Here is a 21,136-nt window from a genome sequence, read left to right as displayed (position 1 = left end):
TCCTATTAAAAGACGAAAGAAAGCCAATACAGTCGCAGACCCAATCACAGGAAAAGTCAGCAGACAAAAAAAGAATGTAAAGTTAAATGTCCCCCAAGGGTCTTGGAGGGCAAAAAGTGTAAAATTAAAAAAGACAAAATAGGAACAAAAAAAAAATACGGACTTTTGTTGTGGCTGCTTTATAGGGGGCAGAGCACTTCTGTGAGCGCTCTACAAGCGAACTGTAACAAACAGCAGCCTTTTGCTCTACAACCAGGATCGGAGGTAGCTCCAACCCCAACTGTTAACCATGACACGATCAAAGGATATTTACCCCTCTGAATGGGTTCCAGTGATCTGATCGGAGCTTGGGTAAACCCTCCGCAGTCAGCCATGGGGACTTAGAAAGGACCCTAGGACAGTAAGTACAGCACTTTTACTGTAAGGACATGCTGCTCTTGCCTTAAAGGGCTTTAATATTGATGACTGATCCTCAGGAATTTAGATCATCAATATCAGATTCAGGGGGGGAACTGAGCTGCACCTAAGCCACGTGACCGATGTACACGACATCTCAGGCTTTGGAAAAGAGATGACCCTCGCCGGATCGGCAGGGGTGCCGGGAGTCACACTCAATGATCAGATATTGAAGACCTATCCTGAAGATCAAAATTTCGGTCAACCCCTTCAACCGCAGGCTGTGCCATAGACAAAACATAATATATTAACCTACAGGACGGGAGTATGCTAGTATATTATAAGTATAGAATAATTTTGTAAGACAGTAACTCCTTAATGAAATAAAAAAAAAATATGTCATGTAAAAAAAAATTAAAACGCTTACAAAAACATACATTGTATTGTGCATACATTATTTAAAAGTAAAAGAAAATACACTTATCAGGTATCCACACGACCGATAGAGCCCAACTCATTTAACAGATTATTCCACATTAATAATGTACAATATAAAGGTGGTAAAAAAGCAATGTCAAAAATAGCTTTTTCTATATTTATGATGCAAACAAATAAAATGTATGGCTGCTCAAACATGGAGAGGCAAAAACTGGAAAAAAAAAATGGCTGGTCATTAAGGGGTTAGAAGACTGTCATGTAAAGTCATCATCTTAAAGGGGTTGTCCAGTTGTCTTATATCCTATTAGTATATTCTGAGTTAAAAGAGGGGCGTCCTCTGTTTAAGATCCCCATCTCTTGGCCAGGGTGGAGAGTAGTTATAAAGAGTGTCCCTCGCTCTGGAGGGCCCGTCCTGTCCGCATTACACAGACAACCCATTGACGTGAATGGACACTGTGTAATGCTTCATTTCTCCTGTGGAGGCACAGCAAGGAAAATGAACACTTAATGCTGACTTCAGATTACAACTGATCATTGGGGGTTCCAAAAAGCGTAATTTTATGGTCACCTTATTGTCAAGGGGCCCCTAAGGATTATCAAAAGTAGAGAACACTGTAATAGACCCCATAGGAGCAGAACTAAGAGGATACCTGCAGCCAACATTAGTAGGCACTCAACGCATACAGATTTAGCCCTTTATGCACACTGCCGTTGCTCAGCCGTGCCCGTATTGTGGCCCACAAACAGCGGGACCGCATCACGGATGCGGACCCATTCACTTGAATGCTTCCGTGAGGTTTCTCTCCGTGCCTCCGCTCCGCAAAAAAGTAGTGCATGCACTACTTTTTTGCGGTGCGGACATATCATGGACCCATTCAAGTTGAATGGGTCTGGATCCGTCTGTGGCAGCTGCGCGGATGTTGGCCGTGCATTGGGGACGGCAAATTGCGGTACCCAATCCACGGAACGGCCGTAAGGCCTTAGACTGTCCTAATGAGTTTCATACTAGATATAAAAAAAATATTCTGAAAGCTCCCCCTGGTGGTGGCTGGAAGCAGTCAGAATATCATGAAAAAAAACGTAGTCCAGACCCCTATAAAGACATAAATAGAAATTAGCCTCAGCCCTTTTTCTGACTCACACTAAAATGTAATAAATGGTGAAATAAGCAGTGGGAGAAACTGCAGTAATTGTACTGATAAATCGGCTGCATTGTGAGCTTTGGACTGTGCCAAATGACAAACCCACCTCTACTACACTTACATATTAGAAAAGTTGCCTTGTGACTTATTTCCTTCTGAAGCGTAATGTTTTTGTAATGACCGGCGTCACGCACAGGGAGGGAAAAGCGAAAGCCCTGCCCAAGGGAGAGGGTAAGGTGGTGACCCCTGACTCACCTTGCAGCTGGCACCTGACTGCCCTGACGTCCCTAGACGGGTTCCTCACCCGTGCGGCGATCACGTGCCTAAACCCTGGCTTTCCCTTAAATGAGTCCTAGATAGTGAACGGGCTGATGGGATCGCTAGTCCGCACCACTGAACTAAGAGGGAAACACCAGGGAGAGGACAAACAATACAGACAAACACATACACCCAGGTGGGCGACCACAGCAGTCCACAAAGGTCCAACAGGGATCCGGAGGGTAACGTTCTGGATCAACAACCAGAGAACGCAGCAACACAGTTCCAGAGGGTAAGAATAGATGTCCAGGCAGGAAGCTCTATATCTGGCAACCAGAGAAGTGTGAGAGGGGAATATAAGGAGGTTTGGGAGTGCTGGACAAGAAACAGCTGAGGAGAAGGAGCTACGGATCCCTGAGTGAGCCAAAAGGGTTTGCAAAGCAAACCCAGAAAGCTACCATAAGGAAACAGCCCTATCTTACATAGAGCGCACAGCCAACCGCTGCGACCTCTTGACCCCGGGTACAACGGAGTCAGGCGTGGCTCTTGACACCCTCGTGACAGTACCCCCCTCTCTACGAGGGGCCTCCGGACACTCAGGACCAGGTCTCTCAGGATGAGAGGCATGAAAAACCCGAACTAGCCTGTCGGCGTTTACCTCAGACGCAGGAACCCACATTCTTTCCTCGGGACCGTAACCTCTCCAATGCACCAGATATTGAAGAGAGCAGCGGACCCGACGAGAATTAATAATTTTGGATATCTGAAATTCTACATTACCATCCACGACAACAGGAGGGGGTGGCAGCGGTGACGGTTCTAGAGGTGGAACATATTTTTTGAGTAACGACTTATGAAAGACATTATGGATTTTAAAAGTCTGAGGTAACTCCAGGCGAAAAGCCACGGGGTTGATGATGGCTACAATTTTGTAAGGACCAATAAACCTAGGACCCAGTTTCCAAGAGGGAACCTTCAATTTGATATTCCTAGTAGACAACCACACATAGTCATTCACTCCTAGGTCCGGACCTGGCGACCGTCTCTTATCAGCCATGCATTTGTATTTACCTCCCATATTTTTCAAGTTAGCTTGCACCTTCTGCCATACCGATGAAAGAGATGACGAAAACCGTTCCTCTTCGGGAACCCCAGAAGAACCCCCCCTCTTTGAAAGTACAGAATTGGGGATGAAAACCATATGCACCAAGAAATGGTGACTTGCCAGTGGATTCCTGACGACGATTATTTATGGCAAACTCAGATAACGGTAAATATGATGACCACAACTCTTGGTTTTCAGACACAAAACATCTTAGATATGTCTCCAGGTTTTGGTTGGTACGCTCAGTCTGTCCATTCGACTGAGGATGGAAAGCTGAGGAAAAGGACAAGTGTACCCCCAAACGGGAACAAAAAGCTTTCCAAAATTTAGAAATAAACTGGGTACCCCGATCCGAAACAACATCGGAAGGGACCCCGTGAAGCTTCACGATTTCACTGATGAATACCTGAGCAAGAGTCTTAGCATTAGGTAGTGCGGGTAACGCAATGAAGTGTACCATTTTGCTAAACCTGTCCACTACTACCAAAATAACTGTTTTACCCGCAGACAAAGGTAAGTCAGTGATAAAATCCATTGACAGATGTGTCCATGGTCTATTGGGAATGACGAGTGGTAATAGAGACCCTGCAGGACGTGTATGTGAAACTTTTGCGCGCGCACCGGTAGAACAAGAAGACACAAAATCCAATACATCCTGACGCAACCTTGGCCACCAAAAACGACGAGACAATAGCTCCAAGGTTGCTTTACTACCCGGGTGCCCAGAAAGTGCAGAATTATGATGTTCCTTTAATAATTCGAAACGTAGGTTCAATGGTACAAACAATTTCTCTGAGTGGCAAGAGACCGGGGCGTCCCCCTGGGCCTCTAACACCTTCCCCTCCAGAACAGAGTGTACCGCAGAAACAACCACTCCTCTTTGAAGAATGGGCACCGGATCACATTACCCCCTCCAGGGAAACAACGAGATAGTGCATCAGCCTTGGTATTCTTTGACCCAGGACGATAGGTAATCACAAAGTTAAACCTGGTAAAAAATAGCGACCACCTAGCTTGTCTAGGGGTGAGACGCTTAGCTGATTCGAGGTACAGAAGATTTTTGTGGTCCGTAATCACAGTGACGGGGTGGACTGCCCCCTCTAAAAAGTGACGCCACTCCTCAAACGCAAGTTTAATAGCTAATAGTTCCCTATTGCCAATATCGTAGTTCTTTTCTGCTGCAGATAGTTTTTTAGAAAAGAAAGCACAAGGACGCCATTTGCCAGGAGACGGACCCTGAGACAGTACAGCCCCCACTCCCACCTCTGATGCATCGACTTCAACAATAAAAGGCTGAGAGACATCAGGTTGGACTAGTACAGGTGCTGAGGTAAACCTCTCTTTTAGAGAGGAAAAAGCAACTTTAGCGGCGTCAGACCATTTAGAAAAATCAGTCCCCTTCCTAGTCATGTCAGTAAGGGGTTTTACAATAAGCGAATAATTTTTAATGAATTTCCGATAGGAATTCGGGAAGCCCAAGAACCGTTGTAGTGCTTTGAGGTTCTCAGGAAGATCCCAATCTAAAATTGCCTGGACCTTCCTAGGATCCATACGGAAACCTGAAGCAGATAAAAAATAACCTAGGAATTGTATCTCCTGAACGGCGAAGACACATTTTTCAATTTTAGCATTAAATTTATTCGTCCGTAGGACCTGCAGTACTTATCTGACATGCACCTCATGTGTTCTCAGATCAGACGAATAAATTAAAATATCATCTAGGTATATTACCACAAACCTGCCGATTAGATGACTAAAAATGTCATTAACGAAATGTTGAAAGATGGCAGGAGCATTGGTCAGACCGAAAGGCATAACTAGATTTTCATAATGCCCCTCAGGGGTGTTAAAAGCTGTCTTCCACTCATCCCCCCCCTTAATACGAATCAGATTGTAGGCCCCCCTAAGATCAAGTTTGGAGAACCACCTAGCACCCGCAATCTGGTTAAACAGGTCAGGAATGAGAGGAAGAGGGTATGGGTCTCGGATGGTTATCCGATTTAATTCGCGAAAATCTAGGCAAGGACGCAGGCCCCCATCTTTCTTTTTAACGAAGAAAAACCCTGCAGCCACGGGTGAAGAAGAGGGTCTGATGTGTCCCTTAGCCAAACTCTCGGAGATATAATCTTTCATGGCTTGTCTCTCTGGACCTGAAAGATTATATAACCTGGTCTTGGGTAATTTTGCGCCGGGAATAAGGTTAACCGGGCAATCATGAGGACGATGAGGTGGTAACTTCTGACAACCCTTCTCAGAAAAAACGTCCTCAAAATCTGAAATAAATGTAGGTAGGGTAGTTATGGAGGCGACTAAGCAATTGCTATTTAAGCAATTTTCTCTGCACTGCTCACTCCACTCCAATATCTCCCTGGCCTGCCAATCCACCACTGGATTGTGCGTTACCAACCAGGGAAGACCCAGCACTACCGGAGTGGGATGCCCCTCCAGAACATAACATGAAAGCAACTCATTATGGTGGTCCCCAACCCGAAGGTGTAAGTTATGGACAATGTGAGTGAGGTTTCTCTGAGACAGAGGAGCAGAATCAATAGCAAATATGGGAATAGGTCTCTGTAGCGTACAGAGAGACAAACCCATAGTGCGGGCAAAATGGGCATCTATCAAATTTACCCCTGCACTGTCTAGAAAGAAAGAAATAGTCTCCGTCTTATCACCAAAAACAATAACCGCTGGCAACACAAATTGCGATGTACGTATGGAGGAAACGTATACCCCCCGGCTGACATCCTCCACACAGCCTGGGGTTAGTAGTTTTCCGACGGTCTTTTGTTTCTGAGGAAAGAAGGACAGACATTAATGAAATGACCCCTCTCCCCACAAAAAAAAACAAACCCCACGCCTACGGCGAGCCTCAGGAGGACGGACCTGACGAGTAGTTCCTCCTAGCTGCATAGGCTCGTCTAAGTCCGTACAGACTAACTGCTGCTTGGGAGGGGTTACCAATGGCTCCGGTTTTTTCAACCTGTCCCTAAGGCGTCTATTCGGATAGAAAGGGACATAACCGCATCAAGGGAAAAGGGGGTCTCATATAATGCAAGCGCATCCTTAACCCTTTCGGATAACCCAGAGCAGAACTGACTCCTGAGAGCCGGGTCGTTCCATTGGGTATCCGTAGCCCACCTACGGAAGTCAGAGCAATACTCCTCTACCGGCCGCTCTCCTTGTAAGAGTCTCCGTAATCTTGATTCAGCCAGTGCGACTCGGTCAGGGTCGTCATATATGAGACCCAAGGCCCCGAAAAACTCATCCACTGACCGAAGAGCCTGGGAATCAGTAGGTAAAGAGAACGCCCAGGACTGCGGATCCCCCTGCAGCAGGAAATAACAACCCGCACCCGCTGTTCCTCATTACCAGAGGACTAAGAGCGCAGTTTAAAGTATAATTTACAGGCCTCACGGAATGTCAAAAACTTGTCCCTTCCCCCAGAAAATCTGTCAGGGAGAGGGACCTTGGGTTCCGCAACAACCTGGTTACCAGTAGCAACCGCTGGGCTTGCGGTCTGTTGTAATTGCTGCTGTTGCTGGAGGACCGACGCCTTCAATCCTGCCACCTCCAAAGACAGGCCATGAAATTGTTTGGACAGAGCAGCAATTTGATCCATACTGGATTCTAAGTAGGTAAAAAAAAAAAAATTTTTTTTTTTACCTACACAAAAATAAGGGCCAGATATAATGTAATGACCGGCGTCACGCACAGGGAGGGAAAAGGGAAAGCCCTGCCCAAGGGAGAGGGTAAGGTGGTGACCCCTGACTCACCTTGCAGCTGGCACCTGACTGCCCTGACATCCCTAGACGGGTTCCTCACCCGTGCGGCGATCACGTGCCTAAACCCTGGCTTTCCCTGAAATGAGCCCTAGATAGTGAACGGGCCGGTGGGAGCGCTAGTCCGCACCACTGACACTAAGAGGGAAACACCAGGGAGAGGACAGACAATACAGACAAACACATACACCCAGGTGGGCGACCACAGCAGACCACAAAGGTCCAACAGGGATCCGGAGGGTAGCTAGGGTGGCCAGACGTCCGGTTTTAGGCCAGACAGTCCGGTTTTCAGGCTCCCTGTCCTCCGTCCGGCGCAGTGCCTGGACGGACACAGGGATGTCCTCCTTTTAGTAGCTCACGTCTCAGACAGCAGCATTGTGCTGTCTGAGCGTAAGCTGCAGCAACTGACCGAGGCTTCTCTCACCCCCAGTCAGTCACTAGAGCCGCAGATATGGCTCCCTGTGGATGACTGAGGGGAAGAGAAGCACCCCGGCTGCCCCCGCTCACCTTCCATTCACAAACTTCTTCCCTCTCCTGGCTTTGTGGTTTGGAGGCGTGGTTTGAGTCATTGTGGGAGTGGTTTCGGGCATTGTGGGTGTGGTTTGAGCCGGTCCGGCTTTCTAGGGTGAATCCAGTGGCCACCCTAAGGGTAGTGTTCTGGATCAACAACCAGAGAACGCAGCAACACAGCTCCAGAGGGTAAGAATAGATGTCCAGGCAGGAAGCTCTATATCTGGCAACCAGAGAAGTGTGAGAGGGGAATATAAGGAGGTTTGGGAGTGCTGGACAAGGAACAGCTGAGGAGAAGGAGCTACGGATCCCTGAGTGAGCCAAAAGGGTTTGCAAAGCAAACCCAGAAAGCTACCATAAGGAAACAGCCCTATCTTACATAGAGCGTGCAGCCAACCGCTGCGACCTCCTGACCCCGGGTACAACGGAGTCAGGCGTGGCTCTTGACACCCTCGTGACAGTTTTGCTGCAGGGAGTCTCAGGTATTTATTGCTTTATTACAGGGTTTTACAGACGTTATACATCTAGATGTGCAATCTCAAGGTAATTACGCTTTTTATAGACATCTTATGGAGAACCAGCCCAGGGTCCAACATAACGTTAGTCAATTCAGCTATTTCTACAATCCATATTTTAATATACAGCGTTTGCTCTAATGCTGTTCATAGTGGTGGAGACCCCTAAAGGCCACTTTGTGCTGCTGAAATGTGTGGATTTAAAGGGACACTCTAGGGAAATGTGAAACACTGTGTTATACCATAATCATAATACATAGCTCTCAACTTTAAAAAAAACGTAAAGAGGGACAACACCAGCTGCACACCTAGCATAAAGCAACAAATATATTAATATTAAGCCCCGCCTCTAATCCAACTATATCTATGCACGCCTAATCCCACCCAGTCACCTTTGTGCCCCCCACACAGTAGAATGCCCTCTTAATTCCCTAACACAGTAAAGATCCCCTATATGGTAACAATGCCCCCGTAGTGCCTCCAACATACAGTAGTATGATGCCCGCTTAAGTGCCCCCACACAGTATGATGCCCCCTAAGTGCCCCCACACTGTATGATGCCCCTTAAGTGCCTCCAAACCATATGATGCCCCCTTAAGTGCCCCTACACAGTTTGATCACCCCCTTAAGTGCCCCCCACACACAGTATGATGACCCCTTAAGTTCACCCCGCATACAGTATTATAACCTTTTAAGTGCCCCCCACACACAGTTTGATGACCCTTTAAGTGCCCCATACACAGAGTATGATGACCCTTTAAGTCCCCCCCCACACACAGTATTATGACCCTTTATGTGCCCCCTACACACAATATGATGACCCTTTATGTGCTCCTTACACACAATATGATGACCCTTTATGTGCTCCCTACACACAGTATGATGACCCTTTATGTGCCCCTTACACACAATATGATGACTCTTTATGTGCTCCCTACACACAGAATTCTGACCCTTTATGTGCCCCCTACACACAATATGATGACCCTTTATGTGCCCCTTACACACAGTATGATGACCCTTTATGTGCTCCCTACACACAGTATGATGACCCTTTAAGCGCCCCCCTACACACAGTATGATGACCCCTTAAGTCCCCCTACACAGTGTCATGCCCTTGCAAACTATCCATGTTCCCACAGTACAGTAAGAGGAAGAAGCAGGTGCAGATACAGTTGAAGTCCGCATATACAGCAGCCAACCCGTTGGTCGAGATTCAGGAAGGTCCCTCTGGACTCGGGATGTTTGGGAGGCATGATAATTGTCAAGGCTGTTTTCAGCCTTTTATTGTGGGAGGGGCATAGGCTTTATAAGCTCCCCTCCCACTCGGCGCTGGCGTCACTCAGTGCTTTTTCCCAGGTCACGTCAGTCTCGCTTCACTCGGCTTCAGCCAGGTAAGTATGGCCGCCCGTGTCCTACCTTCTCTTCGCATCCCCGCCACCTCCCTCTCTTCCGCAGGCCCTCCGGTCCTCTTCCCTGCACCTCCACTGAGCAGCAACCCTCATCCCACCTGCTTGGCTGCGGCGATTGCAGTGTTTTACCGGCCGGGTAGACGCCATTCCTCCGGTTTCCCTGCCGGCGGACCTCATGCTCCTTCCGATCCGGGGCAGGGGGGCGGTTCAGGCTCCTCCCCATCCACGCCTCCACCACGTCGGAGCCTACAGAGGGGTCGGCGGCCCATTGGCCAGCAGCAGGTACGGTCATGCTCCTTGCGATCCGGGGCGGGGGTGGAGGGCGGTTTAGGCTCCTCCCCGTCCACGCCTCCCCGCGTCTCAGCACAGAGGGGCCGGATGTTCAAGCTCCCCACAATAGGCAAGCCAGTCGGCACGCTCAGCACTATTGCCCTACAATAACTTTATTCCCTAGGCCAGGGATCCTCACCTTCTCGCATTTTGGGGGGTGAAAAAACCCAAAAAACATTTAAATTATAAAAGGGATCTTCGCTCACCCAGGGCTTCTGTACGCTGCCACGTACAGGGTCATCAGCCCCCCCCCCCCCCCATCAAGGTAGAATCATCCCAGGCTGCCATCCTTCCAATATTTTACTTTATTTCTAGAATTAGAATTCTGGTTTGCTCCGGTTGGGCTGTCGCTTTCCAGGCCAAACATAGCGGAAAGTTCAAGAACTTCACTTGCTGCGTTCGTCCAAAAATTCAATAACTCAAGGTTGGTCATCTCGCATTACAGTGCCCATGTTTTCCAAAAACTTGTTTGTATACGCTGCATTTTTTCAGTCTACACAAAAAAAAAGAAAAAACGTGCCCGCATCCATGTCACGTGTTTCATGCCGTTGTTACCACCTCATTTCATGTGCACAACCTGTGGCTTCAATCCAGTCTTGTTTTGTCCATCTATGTCTCACGCCTCCACACATCCCTAACCCATGTTTCTCTGTCTTATCTGTTTCTCACGTCTGTTTACATTATTTAGGCCACCGTCCGTCATGTACACAGCCAGTTTTCGTTATTTAGGCCGCGTCTTGTCATCTCCATGTTTCACGCCTGTTTACGTTATTCAGGCCACCTTCCGTCATGTACACAGCCTGTTTTCGTTATTCAGGCGACATCTGTCTTATCCGTTTCTCACGCCTGTTTACATTATTCAGGCCACGTCTTTGTCATATTCATGTTTCACGCCTGTTTACGTTATTCAGGCCACCTTGTTCTATGTACACAGCCTGTTTTCGTCATTCAGGCTACGTCCTTGTCATATCCCCACAAGTTGCCATGTCCTTGTCCACTGTCTGGCTGCGCCTTCAAGCAGCGTTTCTCTCAACGCTCACAGCCTATTTTGTTGCAGGCTCCGGCGTTCATCACGTCCACGTCTCCAGCCTGTTTGCGTTACCCAGTCCCGTTCACCCATCATCGTCCATCATATGTCTGTTCTGTCAAGAAGGCCACCTCCTTCACTGACCACAAGCCTGGTTTCGTCATACACACCATGTTCGTCTGTCCTGGTTCATCGCCTGGTTAAGTTTTTCAGGCATCGTGTTTCATTCATTCGCACATCTTGCTCGTTAGTCACTCCCGCCAGCAGCACTATTTCAGTTAGGCTCCATACTAAATGTTTCTTTTGTCTCAGTTAAGATCCAATTCCGGTAGCGCCGCCACGAGTCAACAGGACCAGGGTGCCTTCGTTCAGTCTGGCTCACCAGGCGGGGATATCAGGTATTGGTCCTCTCTTTACCAGGTTCAACCACCCGCGGAGCCAATGTCACGGTTCTCACGTCTCGGGCTCAGTTTCTCTCCAACCGGTTTTCAACGGGGGTAGCAAACGCTAGGCGCTTACTCGGGTTTAAGGTCCTAAACGTTTCAGGAGGTGAGGTCTTCAGTTACTCCAAACACTAATAAGTTTTCTATTTTCAGCTTCCAGCATGTCACGTCGCTCATAAATCGACGAGACCTCTTCCATTCCGGAATCCCTGGCATACGGCCATGCTAGTGTGGGGTCACTCAGGAGTTGGACGGTCCCCAAAATCATAGCGGAGCTGAACAAAAGAGGAATATGTTACCCAGCTTCGGCCCGGAAGGCGGAATTATACTGACTCTTGGTATCCGATTCCTCTTCCTCCAGCGAGCAGGTGTCGATGTCGACAATCCAGTTGTCGTTGACACAGCTCCACGCCACCATTAACAACTTATCTACGTCAATTTCGGACATCCAGGACAGGCTGTCGGCAGTGGAGTCAAGAGATCCGCCACCCAGCCTTCCCACTCCTCCTCTCCCAGTCGCTTCTACGTCCCAGTCTGCACCCCCAGGTAGGGTCCCCACCTTGCCCGAGGTAGACCTGTCCCATTTCGTAACAGATAACATCAAACGGGACATCTTGGAGGGGAAAGACGTAAATCTGGCCGCCATTCTCATAGCCACCCACGACACAGTAGAGAATCGTACCATCGCGTGCGAAGACGTGTCGATAGTTCTCAGGTCCAGGAATGCCCGATTGAACAGAAAACTGTCAATCCCAGAGTTCGTCCTGGCTTTTAGCCTGTTCAGGGATATAATCTGTTCCGCCTACCCAGAGAGGTGCGAGGAGCTAGATTTATACCTGTACAGGGTCACGGACCTGGGACACAAGTATGGAGGGTATGCATTTTTTACGACTACCACCGCTCCTTCACTGCAAAAGCTGCAGCGGCCCTCACCCAGTTCCAACGGGTCACCAATTGGGCATCCCTGGACATGGAGCTCTTCTGCCGGCAAAGCCCCCGCTTGCACCTCATGCCAGTCAATCCTGCATTCCTCTGATTGGTGCCAAAATTCCAGTCTTCCAGTGTCCCAACCTAGGCCTGCGGCAGGCACTTCGGGGTCCCAGCCAAGACATAACACGGGTACTGACAAACTGGGTCGTCCCATAGTCTTCCTAGGTAACAGCCAGATTTGCAATAATTACAACTTTGCAACCTGAAATTATAACCAGTGCAGAGCGCTCCACGTCTGCTCCACATGCTTCAGAGCCCACCCCCTGTCGGTTTGCCCAAATAGAACTGCCAGAAACAAGTGACTAGGCTTGGTCAACGTGGACCTGTTAGCAACAATCCTCCGCGACCATCACAACCCCCACCAGGTACAATTCCTAACCAAGGGTTTCACGGAGGGGTTTCATACCGATCTCGTGGCCCTTCCTCAGTCTTCCTGGGAAGGCCCTAACCTCAGGTCCGCAGTTACCGATGCCGCTTCGGTGGGTCCCTCTGATTCGGGCGGAGCTGGAGAAGGGTTTCCTCATCTACTATTGGAGCATCAACCCCATCGGCATCGTCACCAAAAAAAATTCAAATAAAAAACAATTAATCTATGACCTCTCAGCACCTCATGGCTCAGGCATCCCTAGCCTCAACTCTCTAGTTCCTTCAGAGGAGTTCTCGATTAAATACTCCTCACTCAGCGAGGCCATCTCACTCATTCTTCTGGCAGGCTCAGGGGCATGGCTGTCCAAAGCAGACCTTTGCGGACGCCTTCAAGTTGTTACCCATCAACCCACAACTTTGGAAATTCTACGGCTTAAAGTGGGACGGCCTGTACTACTTCGCCAACCGCCTTACCTTTGGCTTTAAAAGCAGTCCATGACTATTCAATCAGTTCGCACAGGCCCTGCACTGGGTCCTGGTAAACCACTTCAATTGCCCTATGGTCATCCATTACCTTGACGACTTTGTTGATAGAGCAAGCCGACACCACACCCTGCAAACTTGATAGTCTCCTCCAGGTCTTTGCAAGCCTCAACATCCCCGTCGCCCCAACTAAAATAGAAGGGCCCTCAACCACCATAACCTTCCTCGGCATAGTCTTAGACACCCAAAAAATGGAAGCAAGACTGCCAGATGAGAAACTGTCAAAAATCAAGGAGCTTATTTCCAAATTTGTGGGTTGCAGAGTTCTCTTGAAGCAGGAATTACAATCCCTGCTGGGTATGCTGAACTTCGCCACCAGAATCATGCCCCAGGGCAAGGCCTTTTTATCCAGATTATTGGATCTGCTCCCAGCAGCCACAGAGCAGGACTGTAATGCAAGGCACCAACAAACAGACCAGTGATGAAAGCAAAAAGGTGTTTATTCACCAGAAACATAAACGTCCAGGACACTTGCTGGTAACAAGGAATAATAACAAAAACCAGGCAAGGAGATTCCAGGAATAGTCCCAACCTGTGCTGAATGATGCTGTGCACTTGGCAGTCGAGTCACTCCAGATCTTGGGTCCGTTGCAAAGGACAAAGTTCCTGGCAGTCTTCAGTCACTAGCAGTTGTGACCTATACCTGGTTGAGGGAAAATAACAGTGGGCACTGATCACCCTGAGAGACCTCCTTTTAAATGCCTGCTGACCAATCCCAGGGTGCCAAGTGTCCACTACCATAGGTGAACAAATTGCCCTGCACCTGAGTACATGGCCTAAGGCAATCACAAGTTGATTAACCCATGGCTGGCTCCCTAATCCACTTTGCTCTTGTGAGTCAGTATATTATGCGCCACTGGTCGACGAAGCGCATAAGAAGCGCGTACTCGCGACCGTGTATCCCTTTGCGAACCTGCCCTCGTGCGTACGCACGGACGCATGATTGACTCAGCGCAAGTATGCGAGCGCGTGGACCCAGATGTGGAAACGGAAGTCGCAGGAGACACCGGAGACAACCCTGGCCGCGGCGTCTTGTCACTCGCCTGGCCACTCTGTCCCCGGGACTCCGACGGTCCTCCCCTCCGATGTCCACGCGAACGCATCCCCGCACTGGTTCGCAAAGGGGTCAGCGCTGGTGCATCAGAGACACGCATAACCTGTCCCGCAACTCCACGAGGACCCCTCTTGGTTCCCCTGGAGTGCAAAGCAGGTGAGGATCTTACAAGGACTCCCCGATATTTCTGGATGCCCAAGCAATGGCCGACTTGACCATGTGGGATTCCTTCCTGACAAACTGGAATGGGATCTCCTTATTTGATACCCAATGGAGTCCCTCTTCTCCTACCATATTTTCAGATGCAACCGCCTCCAAAGGTTTCGCTGCCATCTACAACAACCAGTGGTTTGCAGGCCAGTGGCCACCTGAAATCTCGTCTCTCAGCGAGTACCTCAGATCCTCCCCTCTACTAGAAATCTACCCGATTGTAGCGGCCGCCCAAGTTTGGGGCAGGCAGTGGGCTAATTCCCTGGTGACATTCATCACGGACAATCAGGCAGTAGTGGACATCATCACCAAGGACAGGTCAAAATCACATCACATCATGCCCTTTGTCCGCAAATTAGTTTGGATCTCTTTACAGTACAATTTCCAGATATCATGTAGACACATCCAGGGCGTCGAGAATTTAGCTCCATTACAGCTCGCTTCCATTTCCAACATTTCTTCCAGGTCATGCCAGAGGCGGAGCCAGCAGGACTATCCCCTCCAGAGTTCAACACCCTATGCATGGACTAGCACAATTAATTTCATCCGCCAAATCCCTAGTACAAAGATCACTGTCTGCCAACACAGCTAGAAATTACAAGACCGGTTGGAACAGCTTTAAAAAAAATTCACTTCTCCACCCAAGGAGCGGCACAGAGAAGATCACTTATTTAATGGCGTTTTTGGCTTACTGTCACCAACACCTCAAACTCGGCTATAATCCCATCGGATTATACATGGCAGGGGTGCAATACTACTCTACCTTAAAACATCCTGATAGTAGGGCGATCTTCGCGTCCCCCGCAGTCAAGGCAATCCTTAGGGGGATTCAAAAAAGTAGCCAACCCTGCACTCCAAGCAGACAACCAGTTTCAGGGGAACTGTTTAGGAAGCTCTCCAATTCCCTAGACAGCAACCCTTTCGGTCTCCAACCCAGCACGGTTATCCAGGCAGCCATGTATTTAGGCTTCTACGGTTTTCTGCAACCAGGAGAATTCACAGGTTTCTCTCCAAAATCCAAGGGCCTAACTAAGAGCCAGCTAGCCTGGAATCACGATCATTTCCTCTTGCAACTACCTTCCACCAAAACCTCACAATCAGGGCCTCCAGTCCAAGTCAAATATTTCAAATCCTTCAATACGTGGTGCCCAGTCCAGGTTTTAAACAAATTAATGAGCTCCCTGGGTCATTCCTCCCCAGATAGTCCGCTATTGCCCTTCAAATCCAAGCCCCTCACGACAGCACAGTTCGTTTCCCACATCCGTCTACTAGTTTCAGGCCTAGGTATTGATCCCAAAACCATATCAGGACACTCCTTCCGGATTGGGGCTGCCTCCGCGGCATCCAAGCATAATGTACCCAGTCATATCATCCGTAAAATAGGTCGTTGGGAATCATCTTGCTTCAACAGGTACATTCCCAATCCACACCAGGAAATTTCAGAAGTTTTTCGCAAACTAGCGTTGTAAACCATGTACCATTCAATAAAATCCTAAAAGCTACCCTGCTTGACTTTTTGGCCCCTTATAGGCTACCCACGTTCGCGGCTATGGGTACAATCCAGGCCGGTTAGTTAGTTAGTAGCACGGATACGTTTATTCCTTGGCACCGTCACGCCAGCTCCAGTATCCGTAGCCACGACCATAATTGTCACGGTTGTTTTCAGTCTGTTATTGTGGGAGGGGCGTAGGCTTTATAAGCTCCCCTCCCACAGACAATAATCAGCAGAATTCACAGGAACAGAACTTTACTTTGTTAACCGCTTGCGGCAGTGCTCTCAGGTCTCAGCGACGCCTATTGGCGTCATCTCGTGAGACCCGAGATTTCGCGTGAACGCGCGCGCATGCGCGTGCGTTCACAGCGGCGCGCAGCTCTGAAGTTAAACTACAGCCTGCCAGCGCTGATCATTCGCTGGCAGGCTGTAGATGTTTAAAAAATCGCATCAGAAAGGTATATTAGACGCTGTTTTGTTAACAGCGTCTGATATACCTGCTACCTGGTCCTCTGGTGGTCCCTTTTGCTTGGATCCACCACCAGAGGACACAGGCAGCTTTGTAAGTAGCACCAAGCACTACAGTACACCCCCCCCCCCCCGGTCACTTATTAACCCCTGATCACCCCATATAGACTCCCTGATCACCCCCCTGTCACCCCCATGTCATTGATCACCCCCCTGTAAGGCTCCATTCAGACGTCCGTATGTGTTTTGCGGATCTGCGGATCCGCAAAACACGGACACCGGCAATGTGCTTTCCGCATTTTGCGGATCCGCACATTGCCAGAACTATATAGAAAATGCCTTTTCTTGTCCGCAATTGCGGACAAGAATAGGACATGTTCTATATTTTTGCGGAACGGAAGTGCGGACCCGGAAGTGCAGATCCGCAATTCCGGATCCGAGCGGGACAAAGTCTGTCCCCATAGAAATGAATGGGTCCGCAATTCCATTCCGCAAAATGCGGAAAAAAATTGCGGACGTGTGAATGGGGCCTAAGGGTCCCTTATCACCGCCAGTTAGTTAGCCACTTGTTAGGTAGTTTAGCGCCCAGCCCACCGCACCGCAGTCACTGATTAGTCGCTGATTAGCGTCATCGCTGTCGCTAATCAGCACTAGTACTATATAGTATCTGTAAGTGATGAAGACTGATCGCAATCAGATCTATATCAGTACATTAGGGTCACCTTAGGCTCTACAAAAAACGCAGTGTTCGCCCGATCAGGCTTAATCTTGTGCACACACTTGCGTTCAGTCCGCCCCACCGCAGTGACAGAATTTTTTTTATCTGATCACTGAAAAAAAAAACGTAAAATCGCTGCGGCGCCATAAAGATCACTTTTGAGCTTTTTGGATCTTTATTAGCGATCGCAGCTTTACTTCCCAAGCAGTCCTATGTCCTTTCCCCTCTTTCTTTTTTTTTTGCACATTTTTTTGGCAGAGGTTTTTTCATCCACATTAATCGATGCGAATGAAAAAATCTGTGCCGTTCATTTTTTCTTTCAGCCCAGAGGCTGAACGAAAAAAAATAATCTCATTACCCGTATGCTCAATATAAGGAGAATAGCAGAAACTCCTAATGCAGGCCATACATGTAATGATTGCAGAGACCCTCAAATGCCAGGGCAGTACAAACACCCCACAAATGACCCAATTTTGGAAAGAAGACACCCCAAGGTATTCGCTGAGGGGCATATTGAGTCCATGAAAGATTAAACTTTTTGTCACAAGTTAGCGGAAAGGGAGACTTTGTGAGAAAAAAATAAAAATAAAATTTTTTGCTAACTTGAGCCAAAAAAAAAAATCTTCTATGAACTCGCCATGCCCCTCACGGAATATCTTGGGGTGTCTTCTTTCCAAAATGGGATCACATGTGGGGTAGTTATACTGCCCTGGCATTTTAGGGGCCCTAAAGCGTGAGAAGTAGTCTGGAATCCAAATGCGTAAAAATGCCCTGCGAAATCCTAAAGGTACTCAATGGAATTTGGGCCCCTTTGTGCACCTAGGCTGCAAAAAAGTGTCACACATGTGGTATCGCCGTACTCAGGAGAAGTAGGGCAATGTGTTTTGTGGTGTATTTTTACATATACCCATACTGTGTGTGAGAAATATCTCTGTAAATGACAACTTTTTCCATTTTTTTATACAAGTTGTCAATTTACAGAGATATTCCTCTCACCCAGTATGGGTATATGTAAAAATACACCACAAAACACATTGCCCTACTTCTCCTGAGTACGGCGATACCACATGTGTGACACTTTTTTGCAGCCAAGGTGCGCAAAGGGGCCCACATTCCAATGAGTACCTTTAGGCTTTACAGGGTTGCTCACAATTTAGCCCCACCCAAAATTCCAGAACAGTAAACACACCCCACAAATGACCCCATTTCGGAAAGTAGACAACCCAAGGTATTCACTGAGGGGCATAGTGAGTCCGTGGGAGATTTTTTTTTTTGCCAGAAGTTAGCAGAAATGGAAACTTTATTATTTTATTTTTTTCCTCAGAAAGTGTCATTTTCCGCTAACTTGTGAAAAAAAATTAAATCATGCATGAACTCACCATGCCCCTCCGCGAATACTTTGGGGTGTCTTCTTTCTAAAATGGGGTCCTTTGGGGGTATTTATACTATCCTGGCATTCTAGCACCTCAAGAAACAGGACAGGTGCTCAGAAAGTCAGAGCTGCTTCAAAATGCGGAAATTCACATTTTTGTACCATAGTTTGTAAATGCTATAACTTTTGCGCAAACCAATAAATATACACTTATTGGATTTTTTTTTATCAAAGACATGTAGCACAATAAATTCTGACACAAACTTATATAGAAATGTAATTATATTTGAACAATTTTACCAGAAAAAGTTAAAAATACACTTTTTTGGAGAAAATTGCGGTCTATTTTGTTTAATATCAGAAAAACTAAAAATGTCAGCAGCAATCAAATACCAACAAAAGAAAGCTGTATTTGTGAGAAGAAAAGGAGGTAAAATTAATTTGGGTGCCAAGTTGCATGACCGAGCAATAAACGGTGAAAGTTGTGCCGATTTGTAAAAAAGGGCCTGGTCACTAGGGGGTTATAAACCTGTGGTCCTTAAGTGGTTAATGTAACTGACTCCATCTTGTCTTTAAACAAAGTTTTTCAAATTTCTTAAGGACATTCCAATACAGGGTGTGGGAAGGGGTGGTGAGCTACAAGACTTGTTTAGGTTGCCAGGGGCTAAGGCCAGGCAGACCCTGTCCACACATTCCACCATAACCTGCCTGGCATGTTTCTTCCGATCTGATTGGCTCAGTGTCCTATACCTAGGGTTGCCACCTTTCCCAACAAAAAATACCGGCCAAGTTAAGCCACACACCAAAGGGGGTGTGCTTGTGGGGCATGGCTTAACACAGAGCGTTAAGTCGCTATCATACTGTGGCTCCCAATAATATTAATGTCCCCATTAGTGCCTCCAGGAAGAATAATTCCCCCAGTTTGCTTCTGCAAAAAAAACAAAAAACACTCTCCTCCTCCATTTGGTGGGGATGTGTTTTTTCCCCCATTTAATTAACAAGCATGAGCAATCCACAATGGAAGTTACCGGCAGGGCCACTAAATTGCGGCCGGGTGGCAACCTTACCTATACCATAACCATCTGATTGGCTCAGCGTCCTATACCATAAACATCTGATTGGCTCAGCGTCCTATACCATAACCATCTGATTGGCTCAGATTTCTATACCATAACCATCTGATTGGCTCAGCGTCCTATACCATAAACATCTGATTGGCTCAGCGTCCTATACCATAACCATCTGATTGGCTCAGATTTCTATACCATAACCATCTGATTGGCTCAGCGTCCTATACCATAAACATCTGATTGGCTCAGCGTCCTATACCATAAACATCTGATTGGCTCAGCGTCCTATACCATAACCATCTGATTTGCTCAGATTTCTATACCATAACCATCTGATTGGCTCAGCGTCCTATAACAAACATTTGATTGGCTCAGCGTCCTATACCATCTGATTGGCTCAGCGTCCTATACCATAAACATCTGATTGGCTCAGCATCCTATAACATAAATATCTGATTGGCTCAGCGTCCTATACCATAACCATCTGATTGGCTCAGCGTCCTATACCATAAACATCTGATTGGCTCAGCATCCTATAACATAAATATCTGATTGGCTCAGCGTCCTATACCATAACCATCTGATTGGCTCAGCGTCCTATACCATAAACATCTGATTGGCTCAGTCTCCTATACCATAAACATCTGATTGGCTCAGCGTCCTATAACATAAATATCTGATTGGCTCAGCGTCCTATACCATAACCATCTGATTGGCTCAGCGTCCTATACCATAACCATCTGATTGGCTCAGCGTCCTATACCATCTGATTGGCTCAGCGTCCTATACCATAACCATCTGATTGGCTCAGCGTCCTATACCATAACCATCTGATTGGCTCAGCGTCCTATAACATAAATATCTGATTGGCTCAGCGTCCTATACCATAACCATCTGATTGGCTCAGCGTCCTATACCATAACCATCTGATTGGCTCAGCGTCCTATACCATAAACATCTGATTGGTTTTGTGTTTGTGTCTTTATGTATAAATAAACAGTGAGAAAGGGGAACTCCGGACTCTTGTATATTTGTACACCAACTCTGTTCTGCTTGATGTTCCTCGGTCGGTGATTCGCTTTCTCCTCCAAAACTTCATTTTCAGTAGAGGAATCTACTCTTTGAGTGCTCATTTGAGGCACACAGCGCAATGGTTATAGATAGTGGCACTGAGCGTGGTGGCTACAGTCTTTAATGGGCACAGAGCTTGACGGTTCCAAGTATTGGCAGTACAGTCTGTTACACTTGAAGAGCAATAATGTAGCATACCAAACCACAGGGGAAAACAGGTGAGGCTCACGGTGGGCCGATGCAATAGTTCATGTACTCACGGTAAGCAGATGCCTCCCTGGGCTGGCGTACAGTGGATGGGAAGACAGCACGAAATCCTCCGGGGCACTCTCGGTTGTAGGGAACACCAGCCAGATGTTGGTTGAGGAGCCCTTGATGGTAATTGGTGTTAGGTGCTTTTGCGGCTGGGCCCCTGTGTTTGTGA

The 21,136-nt window shown here is 47.7% G+C and overlaps 1 protein-coding gene across 2 annotated transcripts in view; it reads right to left on the bottom strand.

Annotated features, from left to right (window-relative positions):
• TMPRSS2 (transmembrane serine protease 2) overlaps positions 1 to 21,136 on the bottom strand; it is a 74,182-nt gene that overhangs the window by 35,492 nt on the left and 17,554 nt on the right. The gene's annotated exons all lie outside the window — the stretch shown is intronic.

The sequence above is a fragment of the Bufo bufo genome, chromosome 3 (genome assembly GCF_905171765.1).
Source record: "Bufo bufo chromosome 3, aBufBuf1.1, whole genome shotgun sequence".
NCBI lineage: Eukaryota > Metazoa > Chordata > Amphibia > Anura > Bufonidae > Bufo > Bufo bufo.
Note: the sequence above shows the minus strand (reverse complement) of the source record. Positions and strands in the feature narration are given on the sequence as shown.